The following is a 21,270-nucleotide window of genomic DNA, read 5'->3' as shown; positions in this document are numbered from 1 at the left end:
TTATCTATATAAGCATGAGACTCAATGAAATAAATAACGGTAACTTTTAAGTTAACCTATTGACTTAGGTTAATGAGTAATGTAAACCGAAAATTCCATGTTTCAAAGCCTGCAATCCTATGTATGTAAGACAAGTAAAATAAAACTAATTAATTGATAGTGGATATTAGTTAATCTTACGGGGTTGGGTCAAACTGATAAAACCATTAATTGTGTTGCTCCCTTAGAGGTAAAGACGTATTTGGTGTAATTTAAACTGTTCAAAAGAAAAAAAGCTAATTCGTTTTTTTTTAAATGTAATAAGTGTAAAGTTATTTAAGAAAAATTATACTAAATGTAAATTAAAATAATATAATACAATATCAAATAAAAAAGTCAAAAGAGGTGTGACGCTTTAATTGGTACCATGCCTCATATCCGTGAGCACAATCACGTACTCCCTGCTCACGGAACACTCACGCCAACGCATAAATATAATACAATATTAAATAAAAAATTCAAGAGGCGTGACGCTTTAATTGGTATGATGCTTCATATCCGTGAGCACAATCACGTACTCCCCGCTCACGGAACACTCACACCAGCGCAGTGCGGTGCCCTGATGAGCGTGAGTCTACGTGACCAATCTCCCTCTCACGCTCACGATATACAACACAAGGCCTAAGGATGACCTGTAGTGTAGTGATCATGTTTTAAGTTGATGTTGGGGATTAATGTAGAATTTTTTATTTGAACAACAATAATTCCATGTGATGAATTGTATAAATTTGACTAGTTGTTGATCACATACTCATCAGTTAATAGTTCAACTAGCCATGACTGATTTCCAAAGCTACTTGTTCCTACTTTCTCATATGGCTGATCTCCACCACCTTTATTCTAGCATTCTTCAAATCTACCCATGCCAAATCTCATCTTCCACCAAGCCCCTTTCGCCTTCCCATCATTGGACATCTCCATCTTCTTGTGTTGTTGTGTGTTCACCCGAAACAGCCAAAGAGTTCCTCAAAACCTATGAAAATGCTTATCTAGATTGTCCCCGAAACTCAGCCACTATTTATCTAACTTATGGATCAAAATATTTTGCGTTTACTCCATACGAACCCTATTGGAAATTTATGAAGAAAATTGTCATGTCACAGCTCCTAAATGGTGCAATAGTTGACTCCCTCATTCAAGTTAGGCAAGATGAGATTAATCGTTTTATAAAATCATTATCTCGAAAGGCCAGCATGTGGGAGGCCATAAATCTTAATGCGGAGCTAGTGAAGGTGACTAATAATTTGATATCAAGAATACTTTTGAGTGAAAGATGTTCAGAAAATGCAGGTGAGGCAGATAACATAAGGAAGTTGATCTTTGAGATAACCGACGTGTTGGGCACCTTCAAACTCCCGGATTACATATGGTTATTTAAGAGTCTAGACTTGCAGGGATTTGGGAAAAGGGTGAAGGACTTTCATAGAAGATTTGATGTGTTGGTAGAAAAGATTATTAAAGAGCATGAAGCGGCGAGAACACAAGGTTTACAATCCCAAGAGAAGGACTTGCTCAACATTACTGGATATCGCAGAAGAAGAAAGAATAGAGATAAATTTCACCAGAGAGAACATCAAAGCCTTCATTCAGGTAACAATAAAGCCGTGATATATCCATATACATATACTTCTGTTGTGTCCAGTGGCGAATACAGATTTTTTTGGAGGGTGGGTACAATATGGGTCGGACAAAAGAATGATGATAAAATAATATAGTTCATTAAATATAAAATAAAAAATATCTCGATCATAATTGTCCTCTACGTGTTTTTATCTTTCGTTACACTTGATTACATGTGCAATGTGTTGAAATATATAAAATTTATAATTCATATTGCAAACATATATGGTTTGGGCTTTCTAACTGGGCTTTCTAATTACTTGTTCATGTAATGGGCTAATTCTGTTTAAGTTGTTAGAAGTTGTTATATGCGGTTATTAAGGGCCAAGGGCTAAAAGGTGCAGTTTATGAAGAAAAGGGTGCAAAGTGCAACATTAGATATTTCAGCTATATAAGTGAAGAGAGAGAAGGAGCATAGCAGATTTCGAGATTCCTCTTATGGTTTCCCTTTCAATTTGCTCTGTATTTTTTGTACTTGTTCATCCATTGTTGAAGATCATCATCTCGTGTTGTAGATCTCTGTGTTAAGATCGCTTTTGTCTTAGAGATTTGTTCATCTCTGCATCTGTATCCTTAGAATTTTGTTTGCATTTCGTTCAACTCCAGCAGATTACTTCAATATGTTGGATCTATACTTTTGTATTGTTAAAGATCTCATAATTTTGAGATCAAGGGTTCTGGTTGGGATCTTTTGGGTTGGATAAGAAATAAAGTTTTTGTCGTTTGTTTTTATCGCTATTTCTGATGTTCGTGTTGTTCTAGTTAGATTTATACCATTTTACATGGTATCAGAGCTTGATAGCTCTTGTTTTTTTAATTTCTTGGGTTATCCGCTGCATATTATCTGATTGTTTGTTCTGTTTGTGTTAGGTTTTCTGTTCTCGGAAACTGTGTTTTGGTGGCTGATCTTCTCAGATCTGTTGTTTCTGGTGGTGTACGTATTATTGCCGACGAAACCCTAAATCAAGGGTTATTTGCTTCGGTTATCTTCTCGGATCAGAATTCTACGTTAGTCTGTGAAACCTTGAACTTTCAGGGCAAACTAACCTGAAGTGGTATTATTGGTATTCTGTATCAGATTTGTGGTTCTTGAAAACTGCAGATCTGATACTTGTTGAAGACATTTGCACCCACTGTAAGAGTGTTCCTATCTTCTCTCTTTTTCTTTCCTGTTGTTGATTAGTTGAAGTCGGGGTAGTGAGGACCGGCACTTCTTATTGATTGTTATTGATTAATTCTTATTCTTTATCTGTGGTAATTGTTTGTTTTTATTCTCTGTTCGTCGGGTCTTGCATTGTGTCTTATTGTTAGCAACTGTATTATGCTTGTCCAGGCACCTATAGAGTGATGACCCTGGAATCTGGCCTCTGATACAGTCTTGCTGTTGTCTATTTGTATCTGGTTGGTTATTTGTTGTTGTTTGAATTTCTATTTGTGAGACTGTATTGTGTGATTCTCTGTTTGTGAATCTTTATTTGCTGTTCTTGTTTGTATCTTGTTTGTCACCATGACTGATACTGATCCTACTAGTTCTGGTACTACTCAGAATTTAATAAGTAAGTTAGATATTGGAGATCCATTATATCTTCATCCTAGTGATTCTAGTGTTTTGACTATTGTTAGTGTCAAGTTGAAAGGTACTGAAAATTACTCTGTCTGGTCTAGCTCTATGAAGTTGGCTTTAGAAGCCAAGAATAAGTATGGTTTTATTGATGGTTTATGTGAAAGATCCACTGAGGATCATGTGCTTGCTAGTCAGTGGGATAGATGTAACTCTGTGGTATTGACTTGGTTGTTAAATTCTGTTTCTGAAGAGTTATTTCTAGGACAAGTGTTTTCAAAATATGCTTATGAGGTTTGGGAGGACTTAAAGGAAACCTATGACAAGATTGATGGTTCTGTGGTTTATGATTTGTTTAAAAAGATAAACTGTATTTCTCAAAATGGTTCTGCTGTAGCTGATTACTACAATAGACTAACTACTATGCGGACACAGTTTGATGCTATGCTTAAACTGCCCACATGTTCTTGTAAAGCAGCCAAAGATTACAATGATTTTACAATGTTAATCAAACTAATGCAATTTCTAATGGGATTAGATGATGTTTATCAACCAGTAAGAACTAATTTGTTAACCAGAAAAGAATTTCCATCTGTCAAGGTTGCCTATTCTGTGGTTTCTAGGGAGGAATCACATAGGTTGTCGAGTAGTGGGTCTAAAGGTCAGAATGTATCTTTTGTTTCTAAATCTAATCAGTCTTTTGAGTCAAAGAAGAAAGTGTTTAATCAAAGAGGACCTAATTCAAGTTTAAAGTGTATACATTGTAATATGATTGGTCATACTGTTGATAGATGCTTTGAGATAATTGGTTATCCTCAAGGATTTAGGAAAAGAACTAACAATGTGTCTGGTAAAAATACATCAACTAATAAATCTAATGCTACTGTTGGATCATCTGCTAGTGTGTCTACTTCTGGTTTGCCTTTTACATCTGAGCAGATAGCAAAGTTGTTAAGTTTAGTTGGTGAGAAGTCTGGTGTGGAGTCAACAAGTGTAGGAGGTGAGTCCTGTACTGTTAATAGTTCTGTTAGTTGTTCAAGTTCTATGTTTTTTGGAAATGTTTTTAGTTGGATTGTTGACTCTGGGGCTAGTGAACACATGGTTAATAGTGATAAAGATATGTTTAATACTGTTGATGTTTCTGAATTTAATCTTAAAGTTGGTCACCTAAATGGCACCAATGTTAAAGTTTTGAAAATTGGTAATATCAAGTTAATGGATAATATCATTTTAAAAGATGCGTTTTATGTCCCAGGGTATCGTGTGAACTTGTTGTCTGTTCATAGATTAGCCAAAGATAATGGTATTGATGTTGTGTTTAATGAGAACAGTTGTATATTACAGGATTCCAAATCAAGGAGAATCCTGGTGACTGGTAGTCAAGATAGTGGTCTATATTTTGTTGGTAAAAATGGTAATTCTGTGAATGTTTGCTTTAATAGTTTTGTTAAGTCAAGTTTGTGGCATAGCAGATTAGGTCATCCATCTGATCAATTTCTAGTTGTGTTAAAAGAGAATTTTGATGTTAAAAGTGTTGAACATGGTCCTTGTGATATTTGTCATAGGGCTAAACAAGTTAGAGTTCCATTTCCATTAAGTGAACATAAAACTAAGTCTATTGGAGAGTTAATCCATCTAGATTTGTGGGGTCCATATAAAGTTACCAGTTATGAGGGGTTTAAGTATTTTTTAACTGTTGTAGATGATTTTTCAAGAACTGTTTTGTGTTATTTGTTAACAAGTAAGACATAAGTGTTTGAAAATCTGTGTAACTTTTATGAACTTATTCTAACTCAGTTTGAAAAGAAAATTAAAACAATTAGAAGTGATAATGGAACTGAATTTGTTAATAATTAAATGGGTATGTTTTGTAAAAGCAAGGGTATTTTACATAAAACGTCTTGTTCCTATACACCACAACAGAATGGTGTGGTGGAAAGGAAACATAGACATCTCTTGAACACATCTAGAGCTTTAATGTTTCAAAGTAGTTTACCTCTTAAATATTGGTCTGATTGCATTTTGACTGTTGTTTACTTAATTAACAGGTTACCCTCTTCAGTGTTAGGTGGTAGAAGTCCTTATGCAATTGTGTATGATTTTAAGCCCTCTTTAATTCATCTAAGGAACTTTGGATGTCTTTGTTTTAGTACCGTTTTGTCTGAAACTTATAAGTTTGCTTATCATGCTGATAAGTGTGTGCTTATTGGTTATTCTAATGTTAAAAAGGGATATAAATTGCTAAGTTTAGACAATAAAAAAGTGTTTTTTCCAAGAGATGTGAAATTCTATAAAAATGTATATCCTTTTAAATCAAATCTGATAAACAGTCAAGAGTTGTCTAATAAAACAGATCTAAATCATGTAAATTTTTTCGATTATACTGAAACAATGTTGTCCGAAGTTCCTGCAGTTCCCAATGATGAAGAGGGTACAACTGGTGCTCAAGATCACTACAGTGATGATCAGCAGCCAATGTCACCCTCTACATCTGCCACTGCCCCAAATGTTGAGAGTGATCAACTTGAAAGTGGGCAGTTAGGAAGTAGTTGTCCGGGTAACAATGGCGAGGCAGAGGACACTGTAGGATCACATGATGAGACCAACCTATCTGAGGGACAATCTGTTAGGAGATCTTCTAGAAAAACATTATTTCCTAAAAGATTTGATGAATTTGTTGTCGAAGGGAAAGTTAAGTATGGTATTGAGAAGGTTGTTAATTATGCAAATTTGTCTTTTGATAATCTGTGCTTAGTTGCTTCGTTAAATAAATCAGTTGAACCAAATTCATATAATGAAGCTATTAAAGATACTAGGTGGATAGAAGCTATGAATAATGAGATGGAAGCTCTTCATAGAAACAATACATGGGAGGTTGTAGATTTGCCTAAAAATAGGAAACCCGTTGGTTGTAAATGGGTTTACAAAATCAAATATAAGGCAAATGGTGAGGTTGAAAGATATAAGGCTAGATTAGTAGCTAAAGGTTTTAATCAAAGAGAAGGTATTGATTTTGGGGAAACTTTCTCGCCTGTTGTAAAGATGGTAACTGTAAGAATTGTGTTGAAACTTGTTGTGAATAGCTGTTGGCCATTATATCAGCTTGATATTAATAATTCATTTTTATATGGTACATTATCTGAAGAAGTCTATATGTCTTTGCCACAAGGTTACTATAATAGTGATAAGAATAAAGTATGTAAGCTTGTTAAGTCCCTTTATGGACTTAAACAAGCTCCTAGAAAATGGAATGAAAAGTTAACCTCTGAGTTAGTTGATATGGGCTTTGTTCAGAGTTTATGTGATCATTCTTTGTTTATTTTAAGTAAAGTTGATGTGTTGATAGTTTTGTTAGTTTATGTTGATGCTATAGTGGTTACTGGGAATAATCTGTCTGAAATAACAAGAGTAAAAAAGTGTTTAAGTGATAACTTTAAAATAAAAGACTTGGGTTTACTTAAATAATTCCTTGGTATAGAAGTCTTATATTCTAGTGGGTCAATCTGTTTGTATCAAAGGAAATACTGTCTTGAACTGCTCAATGAGTTTGGGTATTTAGGTTGCAAGCCTGTTGGAACACCCATTGAGCAGTCACATCTTGTAACAAGTAAGATAGATAAAGATAAAAAAATTTTGGAAAATATAAATGGTTTCCAAAAGTTAATTGGCAAGTTGATATACTTGTCGTTGACCCGTCCAGATATAAGCTATGCTGTCTAATTTCTGAGTCAATATATGCATAAACCATGTCAATCACACTTGGACATAGCTTTAAGATTGTTGAAGTACTTAAAGTAGTGTCCAGGAAAAGGTGTTATGTTTAGGAAAACAGGTGATCTTGAACTTTCAGGATTTGTTGATTCAGATTGGGGAAAATGTACAATAACTAGAAAGTCTGTTACTGGATTTGGAGTATTTCTTGGAGACACTCTTGTATCCTGGAAAAGTAAAAAACAGAGTGTTGTTTCAAGGTCCACAATTGAGGCTGAGTATAGAGCAATGTGCTCAGCCGCGTGTGAAGTAATGTGGATTAAAAATGTTTTGCAAGAGTTAAAGGTTAGTTGTACATTACCTATAAAGTTGTATTGTGATAGTAAATCTGCAATATCCATTTCTTTAAACCCTGTTTTCCACGAAAGAACAAAACACTTTGAATTGGACTTGCATTTTTTGAGGGAAAAAATAGCAAGTGGCATTATTGAACCACAAAAAATTGCTTCTGATATTCAGATAGCAGACATTTTCACTAAGGGGTTGAGCGTTGCTCAACATAGTATGTTGTGTGAAAAATTAGGATTATTTGATATGTTTGCTGTATGAATTATGGGGGGATGTTGAAATATATAAAATTTATAATTCATATTTCAAACATATATGGTTTGGGCTTTCTAACTGGGCTTTCTAATTACTTGTTCATATAATGGGCTAATTCTGTTTAAGTTGTTAGAAGTTGTTATATGCGGTTATTAAGGGCCAAGGGCTAAAAGGTGAAGTTTATGAAGAAAAGGGTGCAAAGTGCAACATTAGATATTTCAGCTATATAAGTGAAGAGAGAGAAGGAGCATAGCAGATTTCGAGATTCCTTCTATGGTTTCCCTTTCAATTTGCTCTGTATTTTTTTGTACTTGTTCATCCATTGTTGAAGATCATCATCTGGTGTTGTAGATCTCTGTGTTGATATCGCTTTTGTCTTAGAGATTTGTTCATCTCTGCATCTGTATCCTTAGAGTTTTTTACTAAAATAATGCTACTTTCAAAAACTAAATCACAACTAATGCTATAGTAAAAAATATTTTACTGATAATGCTAAAGCCATTAAAAATGGCGATTTTTTTTGGGTTGCAAGCTTTTTTACAGACTTTTACAGGGAATGTGTAAGACCCAATCATTGGCTTAGGTACATAAGCCATTAGGCCACCCGGGCTCGTCCGTTATAGTATCACGGGAACAAATCTATAACGCGTTATACTTCCATTTTCCCACCCCGACCTTAATCTATAACGCGTTAATATATAACGAAATCAAATTTTCGTTAATTTTATCACGCCGTTATTTTTTTTTTTTGAGTGTATTGTTGGTTGGGGGAAATTGTTGGGTGTGGTGGTGAGTGATGACCACCCCCACTAAAAAACTAAAAAAAGTTGTGAGTGGTGGAAAAATAGTCAATGACATGACGGAATTTGATTGGTGCTTGTGAGTGATAAATTCTATCACTAGTGAACCACCCCCTCCCCTTACAAATGGCGATTTTTTGACATTCATCACTGCCGTTCACCGTTGCACAACTACCCATCTCCTTTGGACTCTGACTACCGTCACAATACAGTTCACCGTTCCGACATCCATCCGGCACAATACAGTTCACCGTTCAGACATCCATCACAGGCAATCTCCATCACTGGTCACCTTCCACATATCGTAACCACCTTCACTACTTCATCTTCTTCTTCTCCGATAACTGTTCGCCGGAAACCTGCAACACCATCGTTAATCATCATCTCCAACGTTCATCGCCGATCACCGCCGTTCTCCGATCATCTTCTCCGATCATCATCGTTCACTTCTGACCACTACCTCCGATCACCTTCATTCCCACTGCCGTTCTTCATCGTCATCGATCAACAACATCATCATCATCGTTTAATTATCTTCTCCGTTTACCGATAACCTTCACCTCCGTTTTCCTTCCACCGCACCGTCAGCGTCATCATCAATTTTCTCAGACTTTAAAAGAAATCGCCAATAACAATGACAATTATGTGTAGAATTTTATCTTTTCGCCATTAAGACCATGTGTAGTGGGGCATTATAGGGCATTATAGGGCAAAAAAAAACGCCCCCTTCCCCATTACATAGGGCATTATAGGGTAAAAAAAATGGTTTGGCGTTTTAATGAAAACGCCTAAAATGAATTGTGGAAGGTTTGACTGGGTTTGACTAGCCAATGAGAAAATAGTTTGTTTTTTTTATTTTTTTTTTGTTTAATGACTGGTAGGGGCATTATTAGGCATTATGCCCACTACACCACTTTTGCAATAATGCCCCATGCTGATTGGGATGCCACGTGTCGGATAATGCCCCATGGTGGGGGCATTATTTTTCTTAACTACTACACATGGTCTAACAATGACAATTTTGTCAGACTTTAAAAGAAATGGCCATTAGACTCACAGGTATGGGGCACGTGAAAGGGCCCGTCTCCTTTTTTGGGCTCGTCCAACACCGCCCCCAAGGAGCCCAGCTTGGCTTCTCCGTCGGATTTCAGACGTCCAAGACGGTGCTGAAAAGTTGAATGGGGTGGGCCCCACTAACGTTAACCTGCAACAAATTAAAAAAAAAAAGAAAAAATTCACCCCACCGCTATAAATTCAACCCCTTTTCACCCCACTTTTTTACCAAACTACTCCCACTTTTCTCCCATTTTTATAAAAAAAAATACTTCTCCCAACCTTAATTTAAAACCTTTATAAATACCCACATATCTATCCACTTTTATACCAAAATCCACCCACTTTCTCCAAACAACTCCCACATTTTTTATACAAAATACCCACATAATCTTCTCTAAAAAATACACCATGTCATTCTTCATCGGGTTCGACAGACACCATGGAAGCCGTAAATTTTTTTATAAACAAGGTGGTAGAGGCGACACAAATAATTTTGGAAGAAGAAGAGAAGGAGGAGGTTTCGTCACAACCACGAAACAGGAACCCACACATCGAGCGAGACCGAGAAAGTTAGTGATATTTTTTTTCTTAAATTTATATTCTTGTATATTTATTCTTAATTTTTAAAGTTTATGTTTTTAGTCTTATTTTTTTAATTATAAGTTATATACATATTTTGTTATCTCGTAGGTGCTAACCAAAGATTAATCGTTGATTACTTTGCGGACGAGCCGCTGTACTCGGAGGCTATTTTTAGACGCCGTTTCAGAATGAGTCGTCGACTTTTCTTACGTATCGCCGACGATTTAGCCGCTTATCACCCGTTTTTTACCCAGCGACCCGATGCTAGAGGCAAAATGGGCTTCACCACCTTACATAAATGTACTGCGGCGATTCGTCAACTTGCTTATGGGACGACAACCGATTCTTGGGACGAATACTTAAAGATGTCCGAAAGACAAGCTAGAGAATGTTTATACAAGTTTTGCAAATTTGTGGTGAAGCTCTACAGCCAAAAATATTTGCGAAAACCGAATCACAATGATGTTCAAAATTTGTATCAACACCACCAAGCAAGGCACGGTTTTCCAGGCATGCTCGGGAGCATTGATTGCATGCATTGGTCATGGCGGAATTGTCCTACCGCTTGGCGAGGAATGTATACGCGAGGCGATCAGGGACATCCAACAATAATTCTAGAAGCTGTTGTGGAGTATAGACGCGGGTATTATCTTGCCGATGGAATATACCCACAATACTCTACAATAGTTAAAACGGTTAGGCATCCTGCGGATGAAAAAAGAAAGAAATTTGCCAAGTTTCAAGAAGCGGCTAGAAAAGATATTGAACGGTGTTTTGGGGTTCTCCAACAAAGATGGCATATTATTGAAAACCCAGCACGCGCTTTTACACCCAAAACGTTGCGATACTGTATGTATGCTTGTATTCTGCTGCATAACATGATCCTCGAAGACGAAGGACATGCAATTTGTGAGTATGACGAGAACGCGGTGGAGGAGAATAATGTTCCGGTTAGCGGAGAACAACAAGATTTGAACAGGTTCTCGTTACATAACGATTTCACACATGTCAATCTTCAATCGGACTTGATCGATCACATTTGGAGTCTCGGAGAAAACAACGCGTAGTTTTTTTATTTATTTGTAACTTTAGGCTTTTTTTTAATTTAAGTTTAGGTTTATTTTTTTAAATGTAATTTTAAGTTTTTAGGATTTTTATTTTAAATGTAATTTTAAGTTTTATTTAAATATAACTTTTTTTATTTTTATTTACTTTGTTTTAATTAATATGACAAAAAAATAAATAATAATAAAAAAGGAGGAGGAGCATCCCCACACCCTTGGATAGTCTCCAAGGGGAGGGTCCTTCTCCTTTGCCTACGTGGCGCTTAGGTGGAGGATAGTCCTTTGAAGACTATCCTCCCCCATACCCAATGGTCTTACAAATGGCATAATGTGCAGAGGTGTAACTTTTCGCCATTTGGAATGGAGTATTGTCAGAATTTCGCCATTTGGAATGGAGTTGGTACCTCAAGTCTCCTGCAAACTTCGAAGATTCCCTGAAAAAGTCTGTAAAGCCTACAACCCCATAAAAAATCGCCATTTTGAATGGCTTTAGCATTATTAGTGAAATATTTTTGACTATAGCATTAGTTGTGATTTAGTTTTTAAAAGTAGCATTATTTCAATAAAAAACTCGTATCCTTAGAATTTTGTTTGTATTTCGTTCAACTCAAGCAGATTACCTCAATCTGTTGGATCTATACTTTTGTATTGTTAAAGATCTCATAAATCTTGAGATCAAGGGTTTTGGTTGGGATCTTTTGGGTTGGATAAGAAATAAAGTTTTTGTCGCTATTTCTGATGTTCGTGTTGTTCTAGTTAGATTTATACCATTTTACACAATGAAATATATATATATATATATGTTAACTTATCTATCGTGTCATTCCAGAATATATTTGTTGCAGGAACAGACAACTCAGCGATAATCGCAGAATGGGCTTTATCAGAACTCATTAATCATCCAAATGTCATGAAAAAGCAATAGCTGAAATTGATAATGTTGTGGGTAAAAACAGGCTTTTACAATAATCAGACATACCGAACCTTCCATACCTACAGGCAGTTGTCAAGGAAACGTTACGTCTCCACCCACCTGTCCCGATGATTCCAAGAAAATCAACAGAAGATCGCGTAGTTGCAGGTTACCATATTCAAGCAAACACTACTATTTTTATCAACGTGTGGGCCCTTGATAGAGACCCAAACCATTGGGAAAATCCACTTGCATTCAGGCCCGAAAGATTTGAAGAGAATCAGATGGATGTGAGAGGACAACACTTTGAGTTGTTACCGTTTGGGAGCGGGAGGAGGATGTGTCCAGGGACTTCGTTAGGATTGTAAATGGTCTATGCAACGTTTGGTGCGATGATTCAGTGCTTCGAGTGGAAGGCTGGGAAAGATGGGAATCTTACTAGCGTTGATATGGATGAGGGACGCGGTTTAAACCTCCCTAAAGCGAACCCTTTGGTTTGTGTTCCTGTGGCTCGACTTGATCCAATCCCGCTGTCAATTAATTAAGTCATGGTTTGAGTGCTAGTCACACTAGCTAGTTTTCATAAGCTGCTTTTGATTTCTTATCGTTCATGTCATTTTAATAAGTTACATAATTTAAATAATGAAGAATGACTGCAAAAACGGACACGGGACTAAATCGCTTCCAAAACAATTAGCTGTGTGTCAGGGGCGGAACCAGAGAGGGGTCAAGAGGGTCCGCTGACCCCCCGGACATAGAAATTTGTAAGATTTTTATATGTACAATCTCAGATTTTTCTAGGAAAAAACATGTTTTAGACTCTCTAGTTGAAGCTGGTAGAAAAGAGAGTCTTATGATGACCCCCGACAAAGAAGTTCTGGTTCCGCCACCAGTGTGTGTATTTTTTCTTTTGATATTCTGAAGCAAACCCAACAAGCAACAATAAAACCAAAAATTGTTGCAGGACTAGTGTTCTTGTTAAAATGATAAAATGAATAGCCATGTTATTTCATTTGATCATATTCTTTCATTTTTATACTTTACGTCTCATACTTCTCTTACTTTGTTTTTGTTTGTTATACATGGGCTGGATGTTGTTGCTATATGGTTCGAGATGGGCTTGTACCAGGGAACCTGTTGTTGCAGTTGGGCTTATAAAGATTGCAAGGACCAGGGAACTATTGGGCTTATTCTTGAAGGCCTGTGGTTTGTTAAGTGTGTTATAACAAAAACAAATCCGGGTTATCCGGATCAGATATAACATACCATACCCGAGTTGGCTATATATAATTTTGTACCCGAGTGTCATAAGGGTATCTGAGATTTTTTCCTTCTCTCTCGTTTGTTCTCTCAGTTTGGCGATTTAGGGTTTCATACGACAAATCTCGTCGGTTTGCTGATTAATCTTTGATTCTTGTGTTCGTGTATGTCGATCGTCAAGTTGATGATCGTCTGAGAGTTCGAGAGCGTGTCTCAGTTCATCTTTCAGTTGTAATTTTAAATATTCAGGTTTTTTGGGTTTTTATAAATTCTCTTGTTTGGTTATTCTTGTGTTGGTTCAGAGGATACCATCATTTTGACATGGTATCAGAGCGTTCATAAGCTCTTGGGTGTATTTTTTGTTCCGCTGTGTTTTTCTAGAGTTGGATCGGTTCAGGTCTAACTGGATCTGACTTGGATCGCTTCTGGTTGACACCGAATCGGTTCTTGGAGTGCGTGCTTTGTGAAGATATTTGGGGATCTTGAAGGTTCGAAACCCTAATCTAGGGGCTGTACTCGAGACAGAATTACATCTCTCCAGTTTCTTCTTTCTCTCATGAATTAGGGTTTGTTACTGTAAAACTTTGATCCGTTGTTTGTCGAAGTTTATAACATAGATCCGGTTGTAATTCACTAGAGATTATCACTTTCATAATCTCTTTGTTGGTGAGAGTGTTTGAGAGGTCTGTTCTTGTGTTTTTTTGTTTCAAACAGTTCGTTTCGTCTTCGATTCCTGGGTTGTAATATTTGATTCAAGATTTGTATTTATTTGTTTGAGATACCAGTTCTCTTTGGGTTGTTTTTCGCTTCTATTGCTATTATCGTTCGTGGTAGTCTCTGATTAGGATTCACATTTTTGGGGTTTCTTGTTCTTCTTGGGGTATTGTCTCAGATCCGTGTTTGATCGAAGCAGATTTGTGTAGATTATGAGGAATCCTTGGAGTTTGTGGCAGTTCATAAGATCTGCTAATTCCGGATCTGTTACTCTGGTTTAGATTTGTAAAGATCATTGAAGATCTGGGCTATTGTATGCTGTTGAAGAAGGTTGATCTGAGCCTTGGCAGACGAACATATTCATCTCTTTTTTCTCTCCATCAGCGCTTCATTGCTATTACCGGCGCAAGTGAGAGAGTTGCTCTACAGGCTTTGAAGGTGAGTGATTGGTATCTTGAAGGAGCAATCGATGTATTCTATAGTCAACCCCGAGTCCAGCAGACATCTACAGATTCAAGACATCTCGAGAAACTCTACAACAGATACAGAGATCCTTATGCTGATATGATTTTGGCTGATGGTATTAACACCCTATGCAATGACCTAATGGAATTTATCGGTGGCTTGCAATCTCTCGGGATAGATATGTTGGAGAGGTTTTGTGAGCGTTTACCATATATACGTTCTGAACTAAGTGATAACCAGAAGTTCAAGGAGATCTTTGGAGTTATTGCTCTGTTTAGGATTCAATCCTTGAAGATTGTAAAATCCTAACCAGATTTGGAGAAACCCTAACATGGGTTTATCATCCGGGTGAGATCTCTCCTTGATTAAACTTTCCTTGTTTGTCTTATTTACTCATTTTTTAATTTCTTGATAATTGATGCCGGGGTAGTTTGGACCGGTTTGTTTTTAATTGGGACACAGGACGGGTCACATCCTGTTGCATTCATCTTTTGTGCATATTTGGGGATTGTTTTTGACGTTAATATAAGTACAGCATCTGTGCTAAGACTTGAGTACAATCTCTTGCATTGTTTGTGTTTTTTTTTGTGGTTCTAGTGTAGTTATTTTTCCGGCTTGTTTACCGATTGTGTTAATGTTGGACTATTATTGTTGGTCTAGGTCCAAAAGGCTTTCTTGATAGGTCTGCGGAGGCACCTTTGAGTGATGAACCTCTGAACGGGCTCGATGGCTTGGTTTTGCCTTATGTGATTTGTTTTGTTTATAGATTTCTTAACCAATCTATTATGTGGAAAAAAGTTATTAAAGTTGTGAATAAGTGTGTCTAAGTATTTGATTGACTTGGAAAATATTGTTTACAAACCAAGGTTTATATCAATTTCTTCAAATATGTCGTCAAGTGTTTTCTAACTTGTTGTTTATCAGCTTGTCGTGTGCATTTGAGTCTAGGGTTCTTGTGTATATTGAATCCGTGTTTGTTCAAGAATTGATTATTTGAAGGTATAGAATACAATCTTGTAGAGTTTATACTCATAGTTCCTGTTGGTAGTTTCGATCTCTTTGTTTTTTTTTTTTTGGTTCAATAACTATACACATGGTGTTTTCTTGTTATTTGATCATTATGCATATATGCTATGATTATAGAATCCTGTAGTTCTCATTTTTGTTACTGATGTATAAATTTCTGGTAATATAAATTCTGTGAATGTTGAATTCAGACGGTTGTGTTCATTTGTCAAAAATTATTCTTGATGTTACGAGCCGATGTGACGTGAATTTTTTATCTTGGTTCATGTGATTAGTTTGTGTCTTGAACGGTTTAAATGTCTTTCGAGTGTGGTCTGTATGTCTACTTGTCTATAATGTTGTTGAATGGTTAGCTTGATAGCTTGACCTATTTGTCTTATTGTTTGGTTAGTCGAGCTGTGTGGCTCACGTATTTTGATCACCAGTACTGTCAGGATTGTTTTTGAATGTTTTTTACAGCTTTGTATTTGTTCTCGTGTGTGAGATGTATGTTCCAGTTGCAAATCGTGTGATTTTGTATTTTGTTGGAACTTGTTTTGCTGTATCTTGTAGACTTATGTATACATTGTTACCAGTCTTGTTGCTTGAATCTTGTGATTCATTGGTTTTAAAAGTCATGTGACTTTTATATATTATCAGATGTGTGTCTGATGATGCTTGAACAAACATGTATTCCTTTGGTTATTGGGATCGCTGTGTGTTTGTTTTTCTTATAAAGGTTATGTTATCTTAAAGATGTAATCTTCCATGGTGTTTGTCTTTATCTCACTGGTCTAGGATTTCTTATGTTTTGAGTCCGATCGTAGTGAGGTTTGTGTAGGATCATTGTGTTGGTGATCTTATTTGTTTCTTATTCGTCTCTTTGAGACTTCATCGTCGATCGTAGTGATGTTAGTTCACTGGTCTAGGTGATGCTTGTTTTTCTTCCACACTGGTCTAGGGTCGTGTGTAGATTCTTCGTGTTGTTGAGTCTAGTCCCGTTAGATCGTAGTGTTGGTTTTCTTGAATCTTGTGATTCGATATTTTTTGTGAAGTTGTAAAAGTTTTTGCTTGAATCAAATTAGTCTTTAAGCTCTTTATAAGTTGTAAAAGTTTTTGTTCAAGTCAAATTAGTCTTTAAGTTCTTCACAAGTGTTGTTTTTCAGACGTGGTTCTGAAGTTTAAAAGGTCATGTGACACTTCTGTTTTATCGGATGTGAATCTGATAGTGGTTTTGGAATCTTGTGGTTCCATCTTTGTTTGATCAGATCTATGAATCTAGATCTATGAATCTGATTTGGTTATAGAATCTTGTGAATTCATTGTGAATTTGAACATGTTTCCTACTATGTTTGACTTTTTCATATAATTGAAAGTTCTTATGTATGTTTGTTGGCGCCTGGTTAGTAATTCAACTGAAAGTGGATTTAGAGTTCACTTCTTCATTATGAATTTTATGCATTCGTTGACACTGATATTTGACATGTTTTTGTTCTAACAATGTTCCGTGTGTTACGGAGTCCGTATACGGAATCACATGATATGGTTCTATCATCGTATTGAATCGTGTGATTCAGGTATTCAGGCGTTGTTCTGAATTTTATAGTCTTGTGAGACTTTGTATTATCGGATTGTTTCCATGATAAAATCCAGTAATTTGTTTTTGATCAGATTATGTTTTATTTTTCCTGATTGGTTTCTTTCTGGTTTTAAGACTTGATGAATGTCTAATGATATGTGGTTTTTTTATTTCTCAGTGAAGGCTTTAAAGTTCATTTGCTGATTAATAATCTTAATTCAAAAAGTTTTATCATTTCTTTGAAGAAAATCTTAGACGTTTCACTTGATTTATTGGTTTCAAATTTTTGGCGCTCTCTAAAAAATTATTTTGTGAACTTGATATTGTACTCTAAGATAGTATTTAGAATGTTCTAAATTTGAAAAGTTGTTGTGCATTTGAATCAGGTAACCTTTTAATGTTTGTTGCATTCGTGAGAAATAAAAACCTCAAGGTTGAGAATGTTGTGTGTGTTATGTATGCTTCTTCATAATATTACAAGCACCTCATTTCTTTACTACATGTGACCATTGTTTGGTTTTAGCAGCAACATGAAATGTCCGAAAAAGAAGGGATCTGGTTCGGCTGCAGATGGCTGGGCAGATTTGGTTGCAGATGGTTCAGCAGGTTCGGCTGCAGATGGTTCAGCAGGCTCGGTTGCGAATGGCTCGGATGGTTGATCATTGGTTGATGGCTCGGATGCGGGTTCTGGTTTCTTGATGGTCCCAACCTTAACGTACTTGCTCATGAACTTGTATTCCCATTCTTGCAATGCCTCGAGCTCAAACACACCGAGACCAGTGAGATCACCGTTCAAGCCTTTCTCTTCAAACGAATTTTGGCTAGAGCTCTACTAGCATCTTTCCCTGCAAATAGTGCGTAAGGTCCACCTGGTTCGTAAAACACCTGCTTTATATTTTGAATATATTTTGAAATTTGTACATTTTCATCTTAAGTTGGGATTGAGTATTTGTTTCATGATATTCATGTTTTTTTTCTTTCCAACTGAACTTTCGTTTTTAATTAGTTGAAAGGTTGAAACATGTTTGGTGTATTTGAGTATAAAAATGAGGGGGGGTGTTAAAATGATAAAATGAATAGCCATGTTATTTCATTTGATCATATTCTTTCATTTTTATACTTTACGTCTCATACTTCTCTTACTTTGTTTTTGTTTGTTATACATGGGCTGGATGTTGTTGCTATATGGTTCGAGATGGGCTTGTACCAGGGAACCTGTTGTTGCAGTTGGGCTTATAAAGATTGCAAGGACCAGGGAACTATTGGGCTTATTCTTGAAGGCCTGTGGTTTGTTAAGTGTGTTATAACAAAAACAAATCCGGGTTATCCGGATCAGATATAACATACCATACCCGAGTTGGCTATATATAATTTTGTACCCGAGTGTCATAAGGGTATCTGAGATTTTTTCCTTCTCTCTCGTTTGTTCTCTCAGTTTGGCGATTTAGGGTTTCATACGACAAATCTCGTCGGTTTGCTGATTAATCTTTGATTCTTGTGTTCGTGTATGTCGATCGTCAAGTTGATGATCGTCTGAGAGTTCGAGAGCGTGTCTCAGTTCATCTTTCAGTTGTAATTTTAAATATTCAGGTTTTTTGGGTTTTTATAAATTCTCTTGTTTGGTTATTCTTGTGTTGGTTCAGAGGATACCATCATTTTGACAGTTCTAAACAACTTTCTTCTACGATTAAAACAACGAATCACATGTGCTACGTATATGTAATAGCATTATTACATATATCTAATTCTACGTATATGTAATAGCATGATTCAGAATAATCACCAATATCAAATTTGTATGATAAATTGAATTTGCATGATAAAACCTTTTGAATAACACTTTGGGTGGCTTTTAACCAGTTCATCATATATTTTTTGGTAAGTTTTAAACTTGACCCGTTTGACTTGTTAAAGATAAAACTAAACTTAAATCGACCCATATGTAAGTAAATGGGATGAATACATTTTCAGTTTGATTCGGTAAATAATTATAAAATAGTTGATTTTTGATAAACTCTCAAGTCTAGAAGTTCATTTATAACTATGAAAAAACCAAGATGATATTCAACACCAATCTGCGACTAAGAACCGCTGGGCTCATATTAAAGTGAAGTTAAGACTTAAGCTACAAACATTACTAACAAAGTAAGACCATTGGGTAGAAGGAGATCAACACATGATGTACGCGAGTCAAATAAATAAAATTTTTAGTAAATTGGTTCAAACTGTGCTTCTATTTGCATGCTCATATTTCTTGCGGTTTTGTTTTACATTTGTCCTTTTTAACCATTGTTTATTGTGTGCAGGGTGCCACTTTATATTCTGCATGTTTTGTTGAACACCCATTTTTGTTTTCTTTAGTAGGTTCATATTCACTTATGTAGTAGGATTTTGTGTTATAAAATGGCCAAAGTGCCAAATCTGTTAGATATTTTAGTGTAATCGGGGATTGACTTGGTGATCAAAGCGAATAATAATACACATCAAGCAAGTTAGGAGGTGCGGGAGTGCATGCTTGTTTGAGTTATTATTATTCGAAGTGTACGGGCGGAGCCCGTACTCTACGGGGGTTCCAAGGGGGCAGCGCCCCCTTGGCGGGGGTCCGGGGGCAGCGCCCCTGGGAGCAGGGTCCAAGGGGCAGAGCCCCTGGCTGGGGTCGAAAAATTTTATTTTTATTAAATTGCTTTAATAAAAATGTGTCGGAAAATTTTATTTTCTGAATTTTGCCACATTTTCGAAATGTTTGAAACAATGGCAGTTAAATGGCAGTTTTGTCCTAAAAATAGAGTTAACTGCCATTGGGCAGTTACACCCCAAAAACCCAATTTCGTATTCAGTTTTTGATCACAATTTTCTGGTTCATCAATTCACACAAATAGCATACACTAGTTCAATTTCTCGAAATCAGAGTTGTATCCGATTGAATTATTCGGGTGAACCACCGAAATAATTTGATCTGAGAGTGATTACACGCCTCTCTGATCATCCGACAATCTGAAAATTCCCCAACAAAATCTGTTTTTTTTTTTTTCAACAATATTTTTTTCTGCTATTATTAAAAAAAAATAGAAAAAGTAGTATCAGCATCCCTATGGTTCTTGTTTGACTGAAATTGTGATTCCTGGGTCGGGTCGATGTGGGCCAATACATGTTTTCAACTGTGGGCTGACCCGAAAAGGTCCTGTTATAATGATTGTGATTCCTGGGTTGGGTCGGTGTGGGCCAATACATGTTTTCAACTGTGGGCTGACCCGAAAAGGTCCTGTTATAATGATTGTGATTCCTGGGTTGGGTCGGTGTGGGCCAATCCATGTTTTCAACTCTGGGCCGACCCGAAAAGGTCCTGTTATAATGTGTAGATGGGCCGTGTCTAGTGATTGATTATTGATCTTTTTTGCTTTTTAAAAGTTTGGTTTGTTGGTCCACTTGTTTCAGACTTTCAGTGGCTGGTTTTCTTTCTATATAAGTATGTGAATTCTGAATATGATTTTACGTATCTACTCCACTATATGCTGCTCTATAACTTCATTTTTAAGTAAAAAAGCTGTTGAATATTAGTGATAAACAGGTTGGATTGGACGAGTTGTGTAACATCGTTCTACTACTGGTTGGGTCGGGTTGACCTATGGGTTGTGTAAGACTATTTTAATATTGGTCGGATCGGGTTGACCTAATATAAGAAAATTGACAACATATGGAAAAAAATGTTGTTCACTGATACGGGTCACCTACCCTAAACCCATCTCTGGCCCAAGCAACCCGACCCAGACCCAAATTACTTGCATCACATGCCCACGTTTACATGTTCAGTAGTTAATTCTCATGCATTTTAGGATAAGCCAATCATTTCAAGTTTCCATGTTTATGCATTATCCCATCTTTACTACAGTTAGCTTTCCATTTTTCTTGTATTTAAGAATGGTTTGAGTTTAATGAAAGAAGGTAGAAAATTGTTGAATGAAACTTTAGTTTTATCTCTCTTCTTCTCTTATATTCTTGGGAGTTTGTAGGTTTTCTCCGTAAAACTATCATTCACCTTTCCTCGTAAAAGCACTTCTGATTTGTGTTCAAACTATAAAACTTATGTTTGAAGGTGGCACAACTTTTTAGTATAGTTTAAAACTTTGTAGTTAAGGCATTTTTCATAGATCAGTTTTTCTTAAATATGTTAAAAACAAGTATATTTTTGTAACTTTTATAGAGTGAAAACGTATGATGTTAAAGTTTTGGCTGAATTGTTATTTCTTTTTGGATATTTTCATCTAACACTTAATAACTTGATAAATGTAATTAACTAG

At 36.2% G+C, this 21,270-nt stretch overlaps 1 long non-coding RNA gene and 1 pseudogene across 1 annotated transcript; both read left to right on the top strand.

Annotated features, from left to right (window-relative positions):
* Positions 1–815: 815 nt before the first annotated feature.
* On the top strand, positions 816–12,494 carry LOC110903194 (annotated as a pseudogene).
* Positions 12,495–12,930: 436 nt separating this feature from the next.
* On the top strand, positions 12,931–18,598 carry LOC118485381. The gene is made up of 2 exons (XR_004875818.1): positions 12,931–17,405; positions 17,499–18,598. It is a non-coding gene; the product is annotated as an uncharacterized LOC118485381 (long non-coding RNA).
* Positions 18,599–21,270: the final 2,672 nt, after the last annotated feature.

This window comes from Helianthus annuus, chromosome 13, assembly GCF_002127325.2.
Source record: "Helianthus annuus cultivar XRQ/B chromosome 13, HanXRQr2.0-SUNRISE, whole genome shotgun sequence".
In the NCBI taxonomy this organism is placed as follows: domain Eukaryota; kingdom Viridiplantae; phylum Streptophyta; class Magnoliopsida; order Asterales; family Asteraceae; genus Helianthus; species Helianthus annuus.
The sequence above is the reverse complement of the archived record's forward strand: the minus strand, read 5'-3'. Positions and strand labels throughout refer to the sequence as shown.